A 14272-nucleotide genomic window follows, 5' to 3' on the forward strand; every position below is an offset into this window, starting at 1 on the left:
CCATATTTCCATATTTCATTTTCTTTTATCATTAAGTGCTAAATCTGGTATTAAACCGTTGTCATTTTTATACTTAGGGTCTACGTCCAATAAAGGAACCACTCCCAAGTCTAGACTAAAGGTGGAAAGAACAAATCAATCCACCAATACATCATTTCCATTAGGACATCTATCTCGCGAAGGGGAGGCGCCACCCCCAATAGATTCCTCTAGTGCCTCTTACGAGGTATCATGGCCCGGGCAGTTTTCATTTCATTACTTTCGAATTCCTTTTGTTACTTTCCATTCATTTTCATTACTTTACATTTCTTGTCATTACTTTCCATGCTTTGCACATTTCATACATTAGTTTCATAAACTTGTTTCAAAAGTAAAGAATATATATTTCAAAATATTTTCAAAACATTCAATCTTCCAAAATATTCTTTACTTTCAAAAACATTATTGCCTTCAAGGCATTCTTTCAAAACATTCTTTTGAAAAGCATTTAATACTTTCATTTCAAAAACATTTAGCATATCAAATAATTAATATTTCTTTATCATAAAAATCATTTTGCCATGTACCCCAAAGTGGGAAAATGCCAACACGTACTCACCTCAATCACATGAAGGCTTGCTAGTCCTCTTCTAGTTCCTTTCCTTAGAGCAACACTCTCAATCACCTCTTATATAACATTGATGAGCATAAGTCATTAAAATGACCAATATACCCCTCAAGGATTTTTATCATTTAAATATCCCCCATAAGCTTATTTACTTCCTATTAGCTTATATATAAAGTTTGAGGGCAATCGGAGGTCATTTACTAGGTTTTCTATGAAAAGAATACATTTCACAGACTATTTGACACGCCCCCGTGTCAAAATTGCAGGTCACCATTTTGTGTAGAATTTTGCTAAAAACTTAGTCACTTGTTCCCTATACCTCCAATGGCTACCAAACTTTACCAAATGGTTAGTAAGGACAAAATAAAGGTTCTAAACTTCTCAAATACTTAATTAAACCTTACCCACATGATGTCTTAATCATTAGACTTTTAGATGTCATCAAGCTTTAAAAAAACATAAAATGACATCTAAGCACTCTAGTTAGAAATTAAGCTCTTAATAACCACTGTTCTCATTCAACATCATTGTAAATCACTTATATGAGTTCTCACACATGGTTAGGAGGTGTTTTATCATCTTGAAACACTCCACTTAAACCCATTAAGTGCTCATTGAACACATCAAGAGCATAATGATTCTCAAGTGTAAGTTAGTCCATTTTGCACTTGAACATTCTAAATCCCACAAAACTTGTTCCCTACTTTTTGTATGCCCAAGAGGATGTTTTCAAGTTCATGTAATGATTACTAATCTCATTGTAAATACCTACTAACCATGGAATCCTCAATTCCATTCCATGTTTCCTAATTTTCCCTTTAAGTCAAAACAATCACTAGAGCTATAAATTCACTAGAATCCCTTCATGTTTATGTTTAAATATAATTTCTAGAGTGTCAATTCCTATTCATGAATGTCATCCACTTCCAATATGGCAATCATCATGTAGTTATCCCTAGATTTCCCAAAATGCCCCTTATGACCACAAATTCCATGGATTCATCCAATAATCAATCTACACTTAGTATTTTGCATCCAAATCAATCTAATTGCATCCATTAATGGTTATGAACTTCATTTGCTCAACAATTTCTCAATTACATAGGATTCCATTGTTCTCATTATATTGTCCCCAAATCAATTTCTACCCAAGCTTATACCTGATTCTACCATCATGGATGAGTTTGATAATTCCAATTGGATTTATTGCTTCTAAACATCATCTAGGTCATTGACTCCATTCTAATCTAACATATAAACGTGAAATCCCCAATTTGAATTTCTAGGGTTCATGAGGGTTTTCACCTAAATCCTCAAATCCATCAATGGGATGATTGGATTAAGATTAGGATCATCAAAACAACTCAAGGGAGGTTAGAAACCAAAACCCTAATCCTCAAATGATATGGAAATCATACATAACTCCTAATCCATAGATGAAACTCGAGTTCTACATTAAAGGAGGAAGAAAGACTTGACATTGATTCCTAGGGTTTCTCTTGAGCTTGAGTCGAAAAAATACAGCTCTAAGGACTAAGATATTCGAAAAAATAAAAATACAGCTCTAAGGACTAAGGACTAAGATATTCGAAAAAATAAAAATAGAAGCCTAAAATATCAATTTTTAAACTATGCCCGAGATTTATAATAAATGTACATATTCAATTTCCCATATCAAAAGTTGATGATGGCAGTTGGGACTTGGTTGGCCATAGATCTACGGGGACCCAAGATCTACACGTGGTGTTTGACTTTTGGATATTTATAGTCTTTTTCTTGGGTGCCTTCAATTAAGTAATTATTATTATATTCAGTTTAATGGTTTCAAATTGTTGAAATCAAAATCTTGAAAAGTTCGTAACATACAAGTCAAGTATCTATTGAAGGCAAAGGGCGGTTTAGATTTTTTTCCCCAACATTGTAATTGTTATTAATGTATACTAATTGTTATATATATATATATATATATATATATATATATATATATATATATATATATATATATATATATATATATATATATATATATATATATATATATATATATATATATATATATATATATATATATATATAGAGGACTAGGGTATAATGTGGATGACATCTATTGTGTGGTTGTAAGGACAATTCTAAACCACTAGAAGAAAAATAGATGACTATGATTTGAGTGTCTATGATGATAAAATGGAATAACATGTACCCAATAACCCCGTAAAATTCGTTATAAGGGTACTTTAGTCAATTAAACTACTTTTAAAAAAGGAAACTTCGGATTTTAAGGGATAATTGATTCTTTTTATTTTAAAATTTTGATTTTAAGGGATACTTGTTCTTTTAGTTTGGATATTCTAAAAGAATATATTTATGAGTATGATGTCTATTCTAACTGAACATGCTTGTAAAATATGAAAACATTTTTTTTCATTTTAAACAACACTTATGCTAGGCAAAATGTAATATTACAACATGTATTATCAAAAATAACAATTTGTATGAAAAGAATAATATGGCTAATATTTGTTAAAAATTACATTCGTTCTTAAAGAATTTGATTATGAATAAGAATTGTATTCTTTCTGAAAGAATACGATTATACGATTAAGAATTACTTTTGAAATCTAACAAAAACATTAATACATTATAAAAGATTGTGGCTACTAAGAATCATTTTCATTTACAGTCTATTTTTCAACCATTAGTTTTCCATAATGCACTTGATCTTTGAAGAATGTATACAATTGTGACAGCATGCACTTCATCTTTAGGTCCAAAAAATGAAAGAAGATCAACCAATTGTATGAGGATTAAACAAACAATCAACTATAACCAAATAAAATCAAACACACGATATGTTTTACTCTTGCTACACCAATTATCTCAATTTCTTAATGTTTCCATTCATAAATTAGATATGTTATAATGTGAATTTAACCAATCTTATCAATCCAGGTAAGAGCTTAATGTAAAAAAATGATCAGTTGATTAATAAAATCAAAAAGATCTTATGCAATATGCCAATAAATATGAACAAAAGGCCAATAATATTACAGTTCATATTATTATACAAAGTTTTGGCTGGTTGACATCATGTGCTTTATTTGTTTAGAAAAAGCAACGACTCTATAAAATAATATAAGACAAAAAATGAATGAGAAATTTACGGTTTCTCATGAAAATCATCCTAATGAATTGTTGAATACTAAATTTTGTAAGGTGGTAACCTACCGGTAATAATCATACGCACAATAAGCAATATATGAACAACCATTCAGTTGAAAACCAAAACAACCAATGAATATATATGCGATATTTGTTTTACCTTGGGATTTGTGGATGAACTGGATTTTACGCATAAACCAACGTCATTGACGTCCAATCTAATCAGTCGGCTTAAATAAGTAATTAGCAACTATTGTTTTTCTTTTTAATCGACAAGCTAAGAAATTATACTTTTGCTTTCAAGAATACAAATTATAAAAAGTAAATTATTATCATACCTGATGTGATTTTGGATACACTGGTTTTGTTTTTATAGTTGATGATTGAATGGTATCAATTAAGGTGGTGAGCGGCAACTAAGGTTACGGTGGGCGACGATGGAGAGGAGAAGATGGAGGAGCTGTGAACGTACGCTAGGGTTTATGAGATGCAACGTGATTTAAGGGAAATTGACCATTTATTTTCGGGAATATAATTTTAGACATAATTAATTAGACGAAACTACCCTTTTGTCAATCCACATATTAACCTCTCTCTCTCTCTCTCTCTCTCTCTCTATATATATATATATATATATATATATATATATATATATATATATATATATATATATATATATATATATATATATATATATATAGAGAGAGAGAGAGAGAGAGAGAGAAGGTTAGGTTTATTTGAGACCATCTATATTTTGTGAGAGTGTGAAACACATTTTTTTATTTATTTTTGATTTATTTTTTTTATTTTTTTAGTTAATTCAAGTTTCAAAAATAATATTTAAAAAAAGAATTTTTTGATTTTTCCATTTATTTTGCATTTTAAAATTATTTTTAGAATATATACAGTGTAATATTCTATTTAGAATATTTCACGTATTTTTCAAAAAAAATGGAATTTTTTTATTATTTTTAATTTTTTTTAGTTAATTCAAGTTCCGAAAATAATATTTAAAAAAAGAATTTTTAGATTTTTCCATTTATTCTGCATTTTAAAATTATTTTTTAGAATATGTCAGTGTAATATTCTATTTAGAATATTTCACGTATTTTAAAAAAAAACGGAATTTTATTTTATTTTATTTTTTATATATTTTTTTTAGTTAATTCAAGTTCCAAAACTAATATTTAAAAAAGAATTTTTGGATTTTTCCATTTATTTTGCATTTAAAATTATTTTTAGATTTGGTCTCACGGTCTCACAAAATTAGAATGGTCTCAAATGAACCTGAACCTATATATATATATATATATATATATATATATATATATATATATATATATATATATATATATATATATATATATATATATATACTATCTTATAAAACAAATCCCAGATTTTCTAAAAATAGATTTAATATAATAATATTATTTTTTTAAGACATTCAAATCATTAAACTAATAATACAAGTAGTCATCAATAAAATAATATTAAATTTTAACCTGTGTTTTAAATCCTTATATTTCTCAACAAATTCTATCTCCTTCCCTAAATTTTGGATAATTCAAAATTTGAAACCATCAGAAAATACATGTTGATTCAAATATCTCTCCTGCAGATAACTCTTTCTTAATAGGTTTTTATTTTAATCCTTACTTGTAATTGATTTCATTATTTTTAACTTTTTATATTTTTATCTTATAAATATATTGGGTGAAAGCTTTATTATATCAGGTTTGTTCATAAAAAGGTTTTTACTATGTCTCTTTAATGTGTTGGCTTTGCAGGTTCAAAGAACTCAACTAAGAGGGCCAATTAGAGTATTGTATTATCATTAGTTTGTATATTTTGACATCTTACTTTTGCTATAAAGAACGGTTAAACACAAGATTTGACATGATTAAGGTAGTTTGTATATTTTTCATATTGTTTAGTCTAAAAATGAAACCTTTTTCATCATTGGTCCTTATAATATCAAGTTTCATCACATGGACTTCCTGATTACGGTAATTATTGTCCTTATTATAAGGTTCTATATAGATTTTGTTCAATATTTTAAGGTTTCGAGAACCTAAATCAATATGAATCCTTGAATAACATACCATCGTTGAAAATGTTTTAATTTGTGACCAAACATGGTTTAAAATCACAATGAACAAGTTGACACCTGAGTATTTTGGCCTTCTCAAAGGCCTATTTATCGACTTTTGAATCACAACACCTAATATTCTAAAGGTTTATTTTTATAAACTATTATTTATTTATTTTAGCATTTTACTTAGTAGGATATTAAATTAATAAATGAATTAAGAAAAACGAAAAAAAAGAGGACGATAAACAGTACAAGAGGTTTGGGTATGTATAAATGGAAGTAATAACCATTTAGGGGTGTTTGGCAAAAAAGCTTATTGCTTATTAGTTTATTAGCTTATAAGTTAATAAGTAAGTGTAGGGTAACTTATGAAAAAATGACGTATTAGAAGTTCCCCACCGGCATAAGTTATTTTAATTCAAACACTTTTTTAACTTATAGTGATGTGGAACCTAATAAGTTGTTTTAAAAAAAGCTTAGCCAAACACCCCCTTAATATGGTATGGTAATGCTCTTGAAAAATAGATGTCATTTAATATTCATTTTTCGAAGTGAATGCAAAATGGTTTTAACTCTAAAGAGATCAAATTATTCGCCGCTCGCCGCTTTGCGCGGGTAGACGGCTAGTATATATATATATATATATATATATATATATATATATATATATATATATATATATATATATAGAGAGAGAGAGAGAGAGAGAGAGAGAGTTAGGTTCAAATGTTTTCACTATCTATTGTTTGCATGTATGATTGATTCAGGACCAATCATTTTAGTTATTTTAAGAAAGTAATTAATGCATATTAAATGCTGAAAATGTAATTAATATTCATTATATCTTCAACATATAATATGCATTAATTACTTTCTTAAAATAACTAAAATAATTGGTCCAGAATCAGTCATACATGCACACAATAGATGGTGAAAACAAAATAACCTAACCGTATATATATATATATATATATATATATATATATATATATATATATATATATATATATATATATATATATATATATATATAGAGAGAGAGAGAGAGGTAGGTTCAAATGTTTCTCACATCTATTGTACGCTACAATACACCAATAAGATTTGAGTAAACATTAAATGTATATTAAATGATATCCATATTTATAAATCCTTTTTATGGAAACTAATTTAATTCATCATTAATGTCAATAATAATATTTTTTCAAAATGAATTCATATGTAAAATAATAAGAGTATATTCTAGGAGAACAAGAGTATATTCTACTAGAATACACCATCATTCTTCATATTCCATACAACTTTATTGTATTTTAAGTGAGTGAGTCCTGAAATAATGTTATTACTGACATAAAAACGTATATACAAATTCATTCTAAAATAATGTTATTGCTGACATTAATGACAAATTTAATTAATTTCCATAAAGAGAAAATTATAATTATGGATATCATTTAATATAGATACAATTATGGAAACCATTTAATATCTATCATTATTTAATTAAATAATAATATAATTTTACTAAATTTCTATTGGTGCATTCTAGCACACGATAAATATAAAAAACACTTTAACCTAGCCATATATATATATATATATATATATATATATATATATATATATATATATATATACGTTCAGGTTCATTTGAGACCATTCTAATTTTGTGAGACCATAAGACTAAATCTAAAAATAATTTTAAAATGCAACATAAATGGAAAAATCCAAAAATTCTTTTTTTAAATATTATTTTCGGAACTTGAATTAACTGAAAAAAATAAAAAAATCCCGTTTTTTTTAAAAATACGTGAATATTCTAATAGAATATTACACTATACATATTCTAAAAAATAATTTTAAAATGCAAAATAAATGGAAAAATCTAAAAATTCCTTTTTTAAGTATTATTTTTGGAACTTGAGTTAACTAAAAAAATATAAAAAAAAAATCTCATTTTTTTTTTAAATACGTGAAATATTCTAATAGAATATTACACTGTACATGTTCTAAAAATTAATTTTAAAATGCAAAATAAATGGAAAACTCCAAAAATTCTTTTCTTAATTATTATTTTCGGAACTTGAATTAACTAAAAAAATAAAAATAATAAAAAATAATAAAATAATAATAAAATAATTAAAAAAAATAAAAAAAATGCGTCTCACGGTCTCACAAAGTTAGGCCGTCTCACATAAACCTAACAGTATATATATATATATATATATATATATATATATATATATATATATATATATATATATATATATATATATATATATAAAAGGTCGAACGTATTTATATTTATTAATTCTCTTACCATACGATAGATGTACAATAATTAGTTAGAATACTTGAACCTATATATATATATATATATATATATATATATATATATATATAGAGAGAGAGAGAGAGAGAGAGGAAAGATCATTTGAGAACTTATATATTCCTAAGAAATCTGAGAACTAAAAGTGGATCGTTGGATCAATTGTTTAGATGGCCTAGATGATCAGTGGCATACTTTGTAAATAGTAGTAAAATTAGTGGTATATTAGGTTGTATTAAGAATAATCATGAGGGTAATATGGGTATAAAAAAAATTGATCACAAAAATCATCGACTTGATATTTCCCCTAAATTCAGACTTTCTCTCTCTAATCCTTTGATCACCTCTTTCTCTCACATGTTCATCGTTGAATCTTTGATGAAATCCAATGCCACCGTCTGAAATCCATGGCCGCCTCCAGTAATCACCACCACATCGATTGATCGCCATCGTCTTCCTTCCGTCTCCATCGATATCCCCTGTTTCCGATCAAATTTGAAGAAGAAGCTGAACAAAACAAAAATTTGGTGCTGTGACATATACCCGGTGAGACTGATAACTTCTGCTACCAAAGAAGAAGCATCCTTCTTCCTTGAATCGCACAACTTCGATCTCGATTCTGCCGTCTCCACCTTCTTCACAACCGCTACCGCCGTAGAAGAGACTCCCATGTCTTCTCCGTCTCGCTCATGATTAGCCTCCCCACCTCCTGCTATTGGTTTACAAAATCCTTACAATCTACGATCTAGAAACACCGCTACAGATAAGAAGCCATCAAGTAGTCGGTCTACTGGACGCATACAAACTTTCTCGGATCTGAATCGACAGGGTGATGACTCTGGAAGTTACTCCAATGAGCCCCAGGAGTATTATACCTGTGGTGAAAAGAGGTAAATAATGGTGTGCCTCAGCTTCAATTATACATAATAATACCAAATTACTTTTGAGCATTCAGCATATGCATGCAAGTTTTGATTGGATTTGATCGTTGCTTTGCCTATTTAAGAAAGGGATTGAAATGAGTTGTTTGTTTTGTATATTACAGGTAGAAATCAAGCACAAGCAGGTTGTATGGATTTCTGGCGCCTTCCCTTCCCTCTTGTTACTGGTAGGGTAAACTTGTAAGATTTTTATTCTTCATGTATGTATTTATGTATGTAGTTTGGTCTGTAATTAAAGATATGTAAAGATGTTTTTTAACTGTTCAATGTACTTTATAAAGATGATTTGCTGTGCTTTTGGTTGTTCACTATCTGCAGTGCAATTGAGAAGCTTTTGTCAAATACTAGGAGTTTGTTTTTTGGTGGTTAATGTATATGATATATATATCTCGAATATAAGACAAATAGCAAGTTAACAAATGACTAATGGTAAGAAGTGACTTTCTCAAATAAGAAATCATGAGAGACATACGTAGAAGTCACGAGTTCAAATCTCTTTGGGAGACATACGTAGTATTTATAAGAAGTTGACTTGATTTTCTATCTAGTCCTTCCACCACGTGGCCTGACTACTTTCACTGAAAAAGATTTAGGAAATTTTTAATTCTGATAGTAAATTTGAGGACATTTTAGCATTTTTCTCTGGTCAGGTCTTTTCTTTATAAAGTCAATTTTGAAATATTAGTTTAAGTTGTATATTGGTTCTTCCTTTATACAGTTTGCAAATCTCCTTACTCTATTGTGTACTCATGGAGTATGGATGATCAAAGGAATTAACCAGGTAATATTATATCTAGTTGTATGCCAACTTTTGTCATTTTTTATATTTTTATACATCTCTTACTCTATGATCATCAGGTACTATTTCATCCAATAGTTGTTCTTGTTTTGTCTGTGTTCATTATTTGTGTTTATTGTTTCAGTGTTAACTTTATTTGTTCAAAAGCAGAGAAATTGAATTTCATTATGTTTAAATTTTGACCTGTTTTTGATCCCAAACCATGAAATCCAAGTTAATAGTTATAAAATTAGTGTTTATGTGGTATAGACGAGTGTTAGAGACAATCTAACAAGTTCATAGTTTCCTTTTGAGCAAAAATTCAACCTTATTCATGCTTAGAAATCAAAACCTAGTTATTTTTACTTGCCTAAACTTTTCAACACAATAATAGAGCTTTATTGATTACTTTACTATATATAGGATCACCAATAATATGAAAGAAAAAGTCTTTGGTGATTCAAATGGATCTTTGCACATTCTGCTTATATTTGGATTTAATTGTAGGCTAAAACACTGACAATTTTGCAGGCAAGTACGAAAGTTGAATGGTTTCTAACGATTTTCAAATAAATTGGTTTGTGTCTTAATATATTGGTTATTGTGTTCCAATAACACATAATTTCTTGTTATCTAGATAGGTTGCTAAAGAACAAGTAGAGAGGAGGAAAAGAGCTCAATTGATGTTTGATTTAGGGCAAAGGCTTATAGAAAGGGTATGTATGGGCAATTAATTGAATTAACATATTAAGCACATGTAATTCACAAATGAATTACATGTGATTAACATGTAAATTGCAAGCGAATCACATATGAATCATATGTAATTCACATGTAAATCATAAGTGAATTACATACGAATTACATGTGATTCACATGTAAATAACATGTAAATCACAAGTGATTCACATGTGAATCACAAGTGATTCACATGTGAATCACAAATGATTCACATATAAATCACAAGTAATTCACATGTAAATCACAAGTGATTCACATATAAAATCACATGTAATTCACATGTAAATCACAAGTGAATCTCATATGAGTTACATATGAATCACAAGTGATTCACATATGAATCAAAAGTGATTCGCATATGAATTACATGTGATTACATGTAGAGCACAAGTGAATCACATAATAATTACATGTGATTCACATGTAAATAACATGTAACTCACATATGAATTACATGTGATTCACATGTAAATCACATGTAATTCACATATGAATCACATGTAAATCTTAATGATATATGCATGTGCATTTTTGTGAGTGTTGTTGCATTAATCAAAATTTTTTAATTTTCTTGTAGATTTTGAAGAATTTGTGGAAAATATTGAAGAGGTGAAAAGTGATAAATTGAAGAAAAGTGATAAATTGAAGAAATACGAAAATCTTGATATGACGAAATGATAACATTGTGAATCTTCGTAGCATTTTTTATTTTTTATATTTTATTTTGTATCGAATAAAAGACTTGTATTATTATGTTTATAAATTGATTAATAAAAATGAGATTTTTTACGATTTACTTACGAATATTATAATATAAGAAATATGCATATATTCATTTGAAAAAATATGAATACATACACCAAAAATGTTGAACTTTTTTTGTTAAAAAAATTAGAGTTTTTTTTTTTTTTTTTTTTTTTTTAAATATTCTAGTTTTTTATATAAATTTACTGATTTTTAAAAATTTATATTTGTTTAAAAAAATACAGTTTTATTAAAAAAAATAGCAGTTTTTTAAAAAAATATAGTTTTTTTTGAAAAAGTTGCACTTTTTTTGAAAAAAATTGCAGTATTTAAGAAACAAAATGCAGTTTTTTTGAAAAAATTATAGTTTTTTTTTTTTTTAAATTACCGTTTTATTAAAACATCTACAGTTTTTTTAAATACAGTTTTTTTTTTTGAAAAAATTGCAGTTTTTTTGAAAAAATTGTAGTTTAAAAAAAAAAATTTTTAAAAATTTATGCTTTCCAAAAAAGTTAAAAAAAAATGTGTAGTTTAAAAAAAACGAAAATTATTTTTTTTAATAAAAACATCCAAAATTTTATTTTATAATGTTAATTTGAGAGCTTTTTATTAATATTTCCAATAATACAAAAATTAAATAGGATTGGTATGATGACGATCATGCCCTTAATGATTTGATTTTGATTCAACGCTCCACCTTTAGTTCGTAGGTTCTCGGGAAGGTATGAGTTCTCAACCGATCTCAACCACACACACACACATATATATATATATATATATATATATATATATATATATATATATATATATATATATATATATATAATCATTTTGTTGATGTTAGAATCAAAGTTTGTTAAGATCGGGATCATACATATGATTGTTTTCAGGTTTGTAAAATCAATATCTAAATATGAGAATCAGGATCCTAACATCCCCAAAAATGACATAAAACGTAACTGATCATATATAAAACCTTTTTTCGTATATCATTGTTAAATAACTCAAAAAGATAATTGATCTTGTAGTGGTTATTGCATGGTTAAATAGCTAAAAATAGTATTTAATACTAATAATTTATCATACAACCATAACAATTCATAACTTTCACGTTATTTGTTTTAACTATAAGGAAGAAACCGATAACAATTTCAACTTTTGAAACTCAATTAAAAATCGCAATTTTTCAAGCTCTCAAGGAAAAAGGTTTGAATAATATAAAAAAAGAAACTTGAAAAAGACTCACTTTTAATGATGGGCTTGAACTCTTGAAAAAAAAATTAATAACAATCCAAAACTTAAATATCAAATTCTATCATCGACGAGAGTAAAGTGAAAAAAGAAAAAATAATTCTAGGATTGTTGGTCATTTACGGTTCAAAAAAAGTACAAGAAAGGGGTTATTATTGATTGCTCATTGAGTAAGGAGACTAGGTCAACCAATAAATTAGTAAAGATAAAAAAAAAATCATATTGAACTTTGGCAATTTTCATTAATAGGTAGGATTGGATTGGATCCCAATCTTATGATCCTGTTCCTATCTATAATCTTACATATAAATGAATCCTATTGCGATCCGACAAAATTTTCATAGGTAGAATCGTAAGATCTTACCATAAAGATATCGATGATCGTAAAAGATATAATGATTATATATATATATATATATATATATATATATATATATATATATATATATATATATATATATATATATATATATATATATATAGAGAGAGAGAGAGAGAGAGAGAGAGAGGGAGATAGAGAGGATATAGATTCAGTAAAAAAAATTTGGTTGGAAGGTAATATTTTTTCTGCATATTTTATTGGTGAACAAAACAAATAAGTCTCTAGATGAAAAAAATAACACGATTCACAAAAAAAATCTCGAAAAGACATCTCGATGATTCATTTTTACGATGATTCATTTTTTATTCATAAAAATTATCATAAAATTGATGTTTTTTCTTGATCTACTTAAAAATGAATAATGAAGGTGCTTTTTGGGATTTTTTTCTTGTAAATCATCTTACTTTTTATTCATCTGGAGATTCATTTTATTAATTCGATTATATATATATATATATATATATATATATATATATATATATATATATATATATATATATATAAAAGCTAATTTGCATGGTTATTCACACCTTGTTTGTGATCCTCGACATCCCAGACACAAACTTGAAGGGCACAATCGAGATTTAAACATGCCATTGAATAGTTCAATGAATCTCAAAGGATTTAGGAACTTCAATCCATTTAAAACCTAATGTTCAATTTCATTTTTCATGGTGGAAATTGGTAAATCGTCATTTACCTATCTTCAAATATTTTGCGATTTGGATTACGAAATCCTTCTTCCAGATTGTAAAATATTGTGTTGGGTCCTAGCCTTAATATTTCATTTGGGTGTTATATTAAGGACTTAAATAACCTAAACTTGAATTTCTCCTACATAGATGTCTATTTCAGATAACTATGGTCTTCCCAAATCTTTTAGAATTAGCTTTCCTCATGAATATGATAGTCCACAAGACAATCAAGGTGAAAGATTAATACCTTCTTTGTGTTGTAGTGGAACTTCACTTCCTCCACCTCCTACAATAATTCTCCCTAACCTACAAGTTCAAGGTCACTCAAAGCCCTATTGTCAGGAAGGAAAGTTTGTATGTGCTCTCATCTTTTAGATGAAGTTACATATTGACAAGTTGGGAGAGTTGGGTGGCGAAGTCTCAAGGAAGTTGACTATTGACTGGGCTCTTCAATCACTTCCTAAGTCATATAGCGGGTTCTTTAAGGACTAACATATGGGAGATCATGACATGACCCTTATTAATCTAACATATTTGCTTGTTGATGCTGAAT

At 27.3% G+C, this 14272-nt stretch overlaps 1 long non-coding RNA gene across 3 annotated transcripts; it reads left to right on the plus strand.

Moving 5' to 3' along the window:
• Nucleotides 1-8479: 8479 nt before the first annotated feature.
• Nucleotides 8480-11280, plus strand: LOC145069275 (uncharacterized). Of its 3 annotated transcripts, XR_013689393.1 has the most exons (5): nt 8481-9077; nt 9233-9295; nt 9847-9909; nt 10548-10622; nt 11225-11280. It is a non-coding gene; the product is annotated as an uncharacterized LOC145069275 (long non-coding RNA). The 3 variants fall into 3 exon arrangements; XR_013689392.1 differs by having other exon boundaries at nt 8480-9077; nt 9847-10622; XR_013689391.1 differs by lacking the exon at nt 9847-9909 and having other exon boundaries at nt 10544-10622.
• The last annotated feature ends 2992 nt before the right edge of the window (nt 11281-14272 follow it).

This window comes from Lactuca serriola, chromosome 8, assembly GCF_051521515.1.
Source record: "Lactuca serriola cultivar US96UC23 chromosome 8, Lser_US96UC23_V15, whole genome shotgun sequence".
NCBI classification, from domain to species: Eukaryota; Viridiplantae; Streptophyta; class Magnoliopsida; order Asterales; family Asteraceae; genus Lactuca; species Lactuca serriola.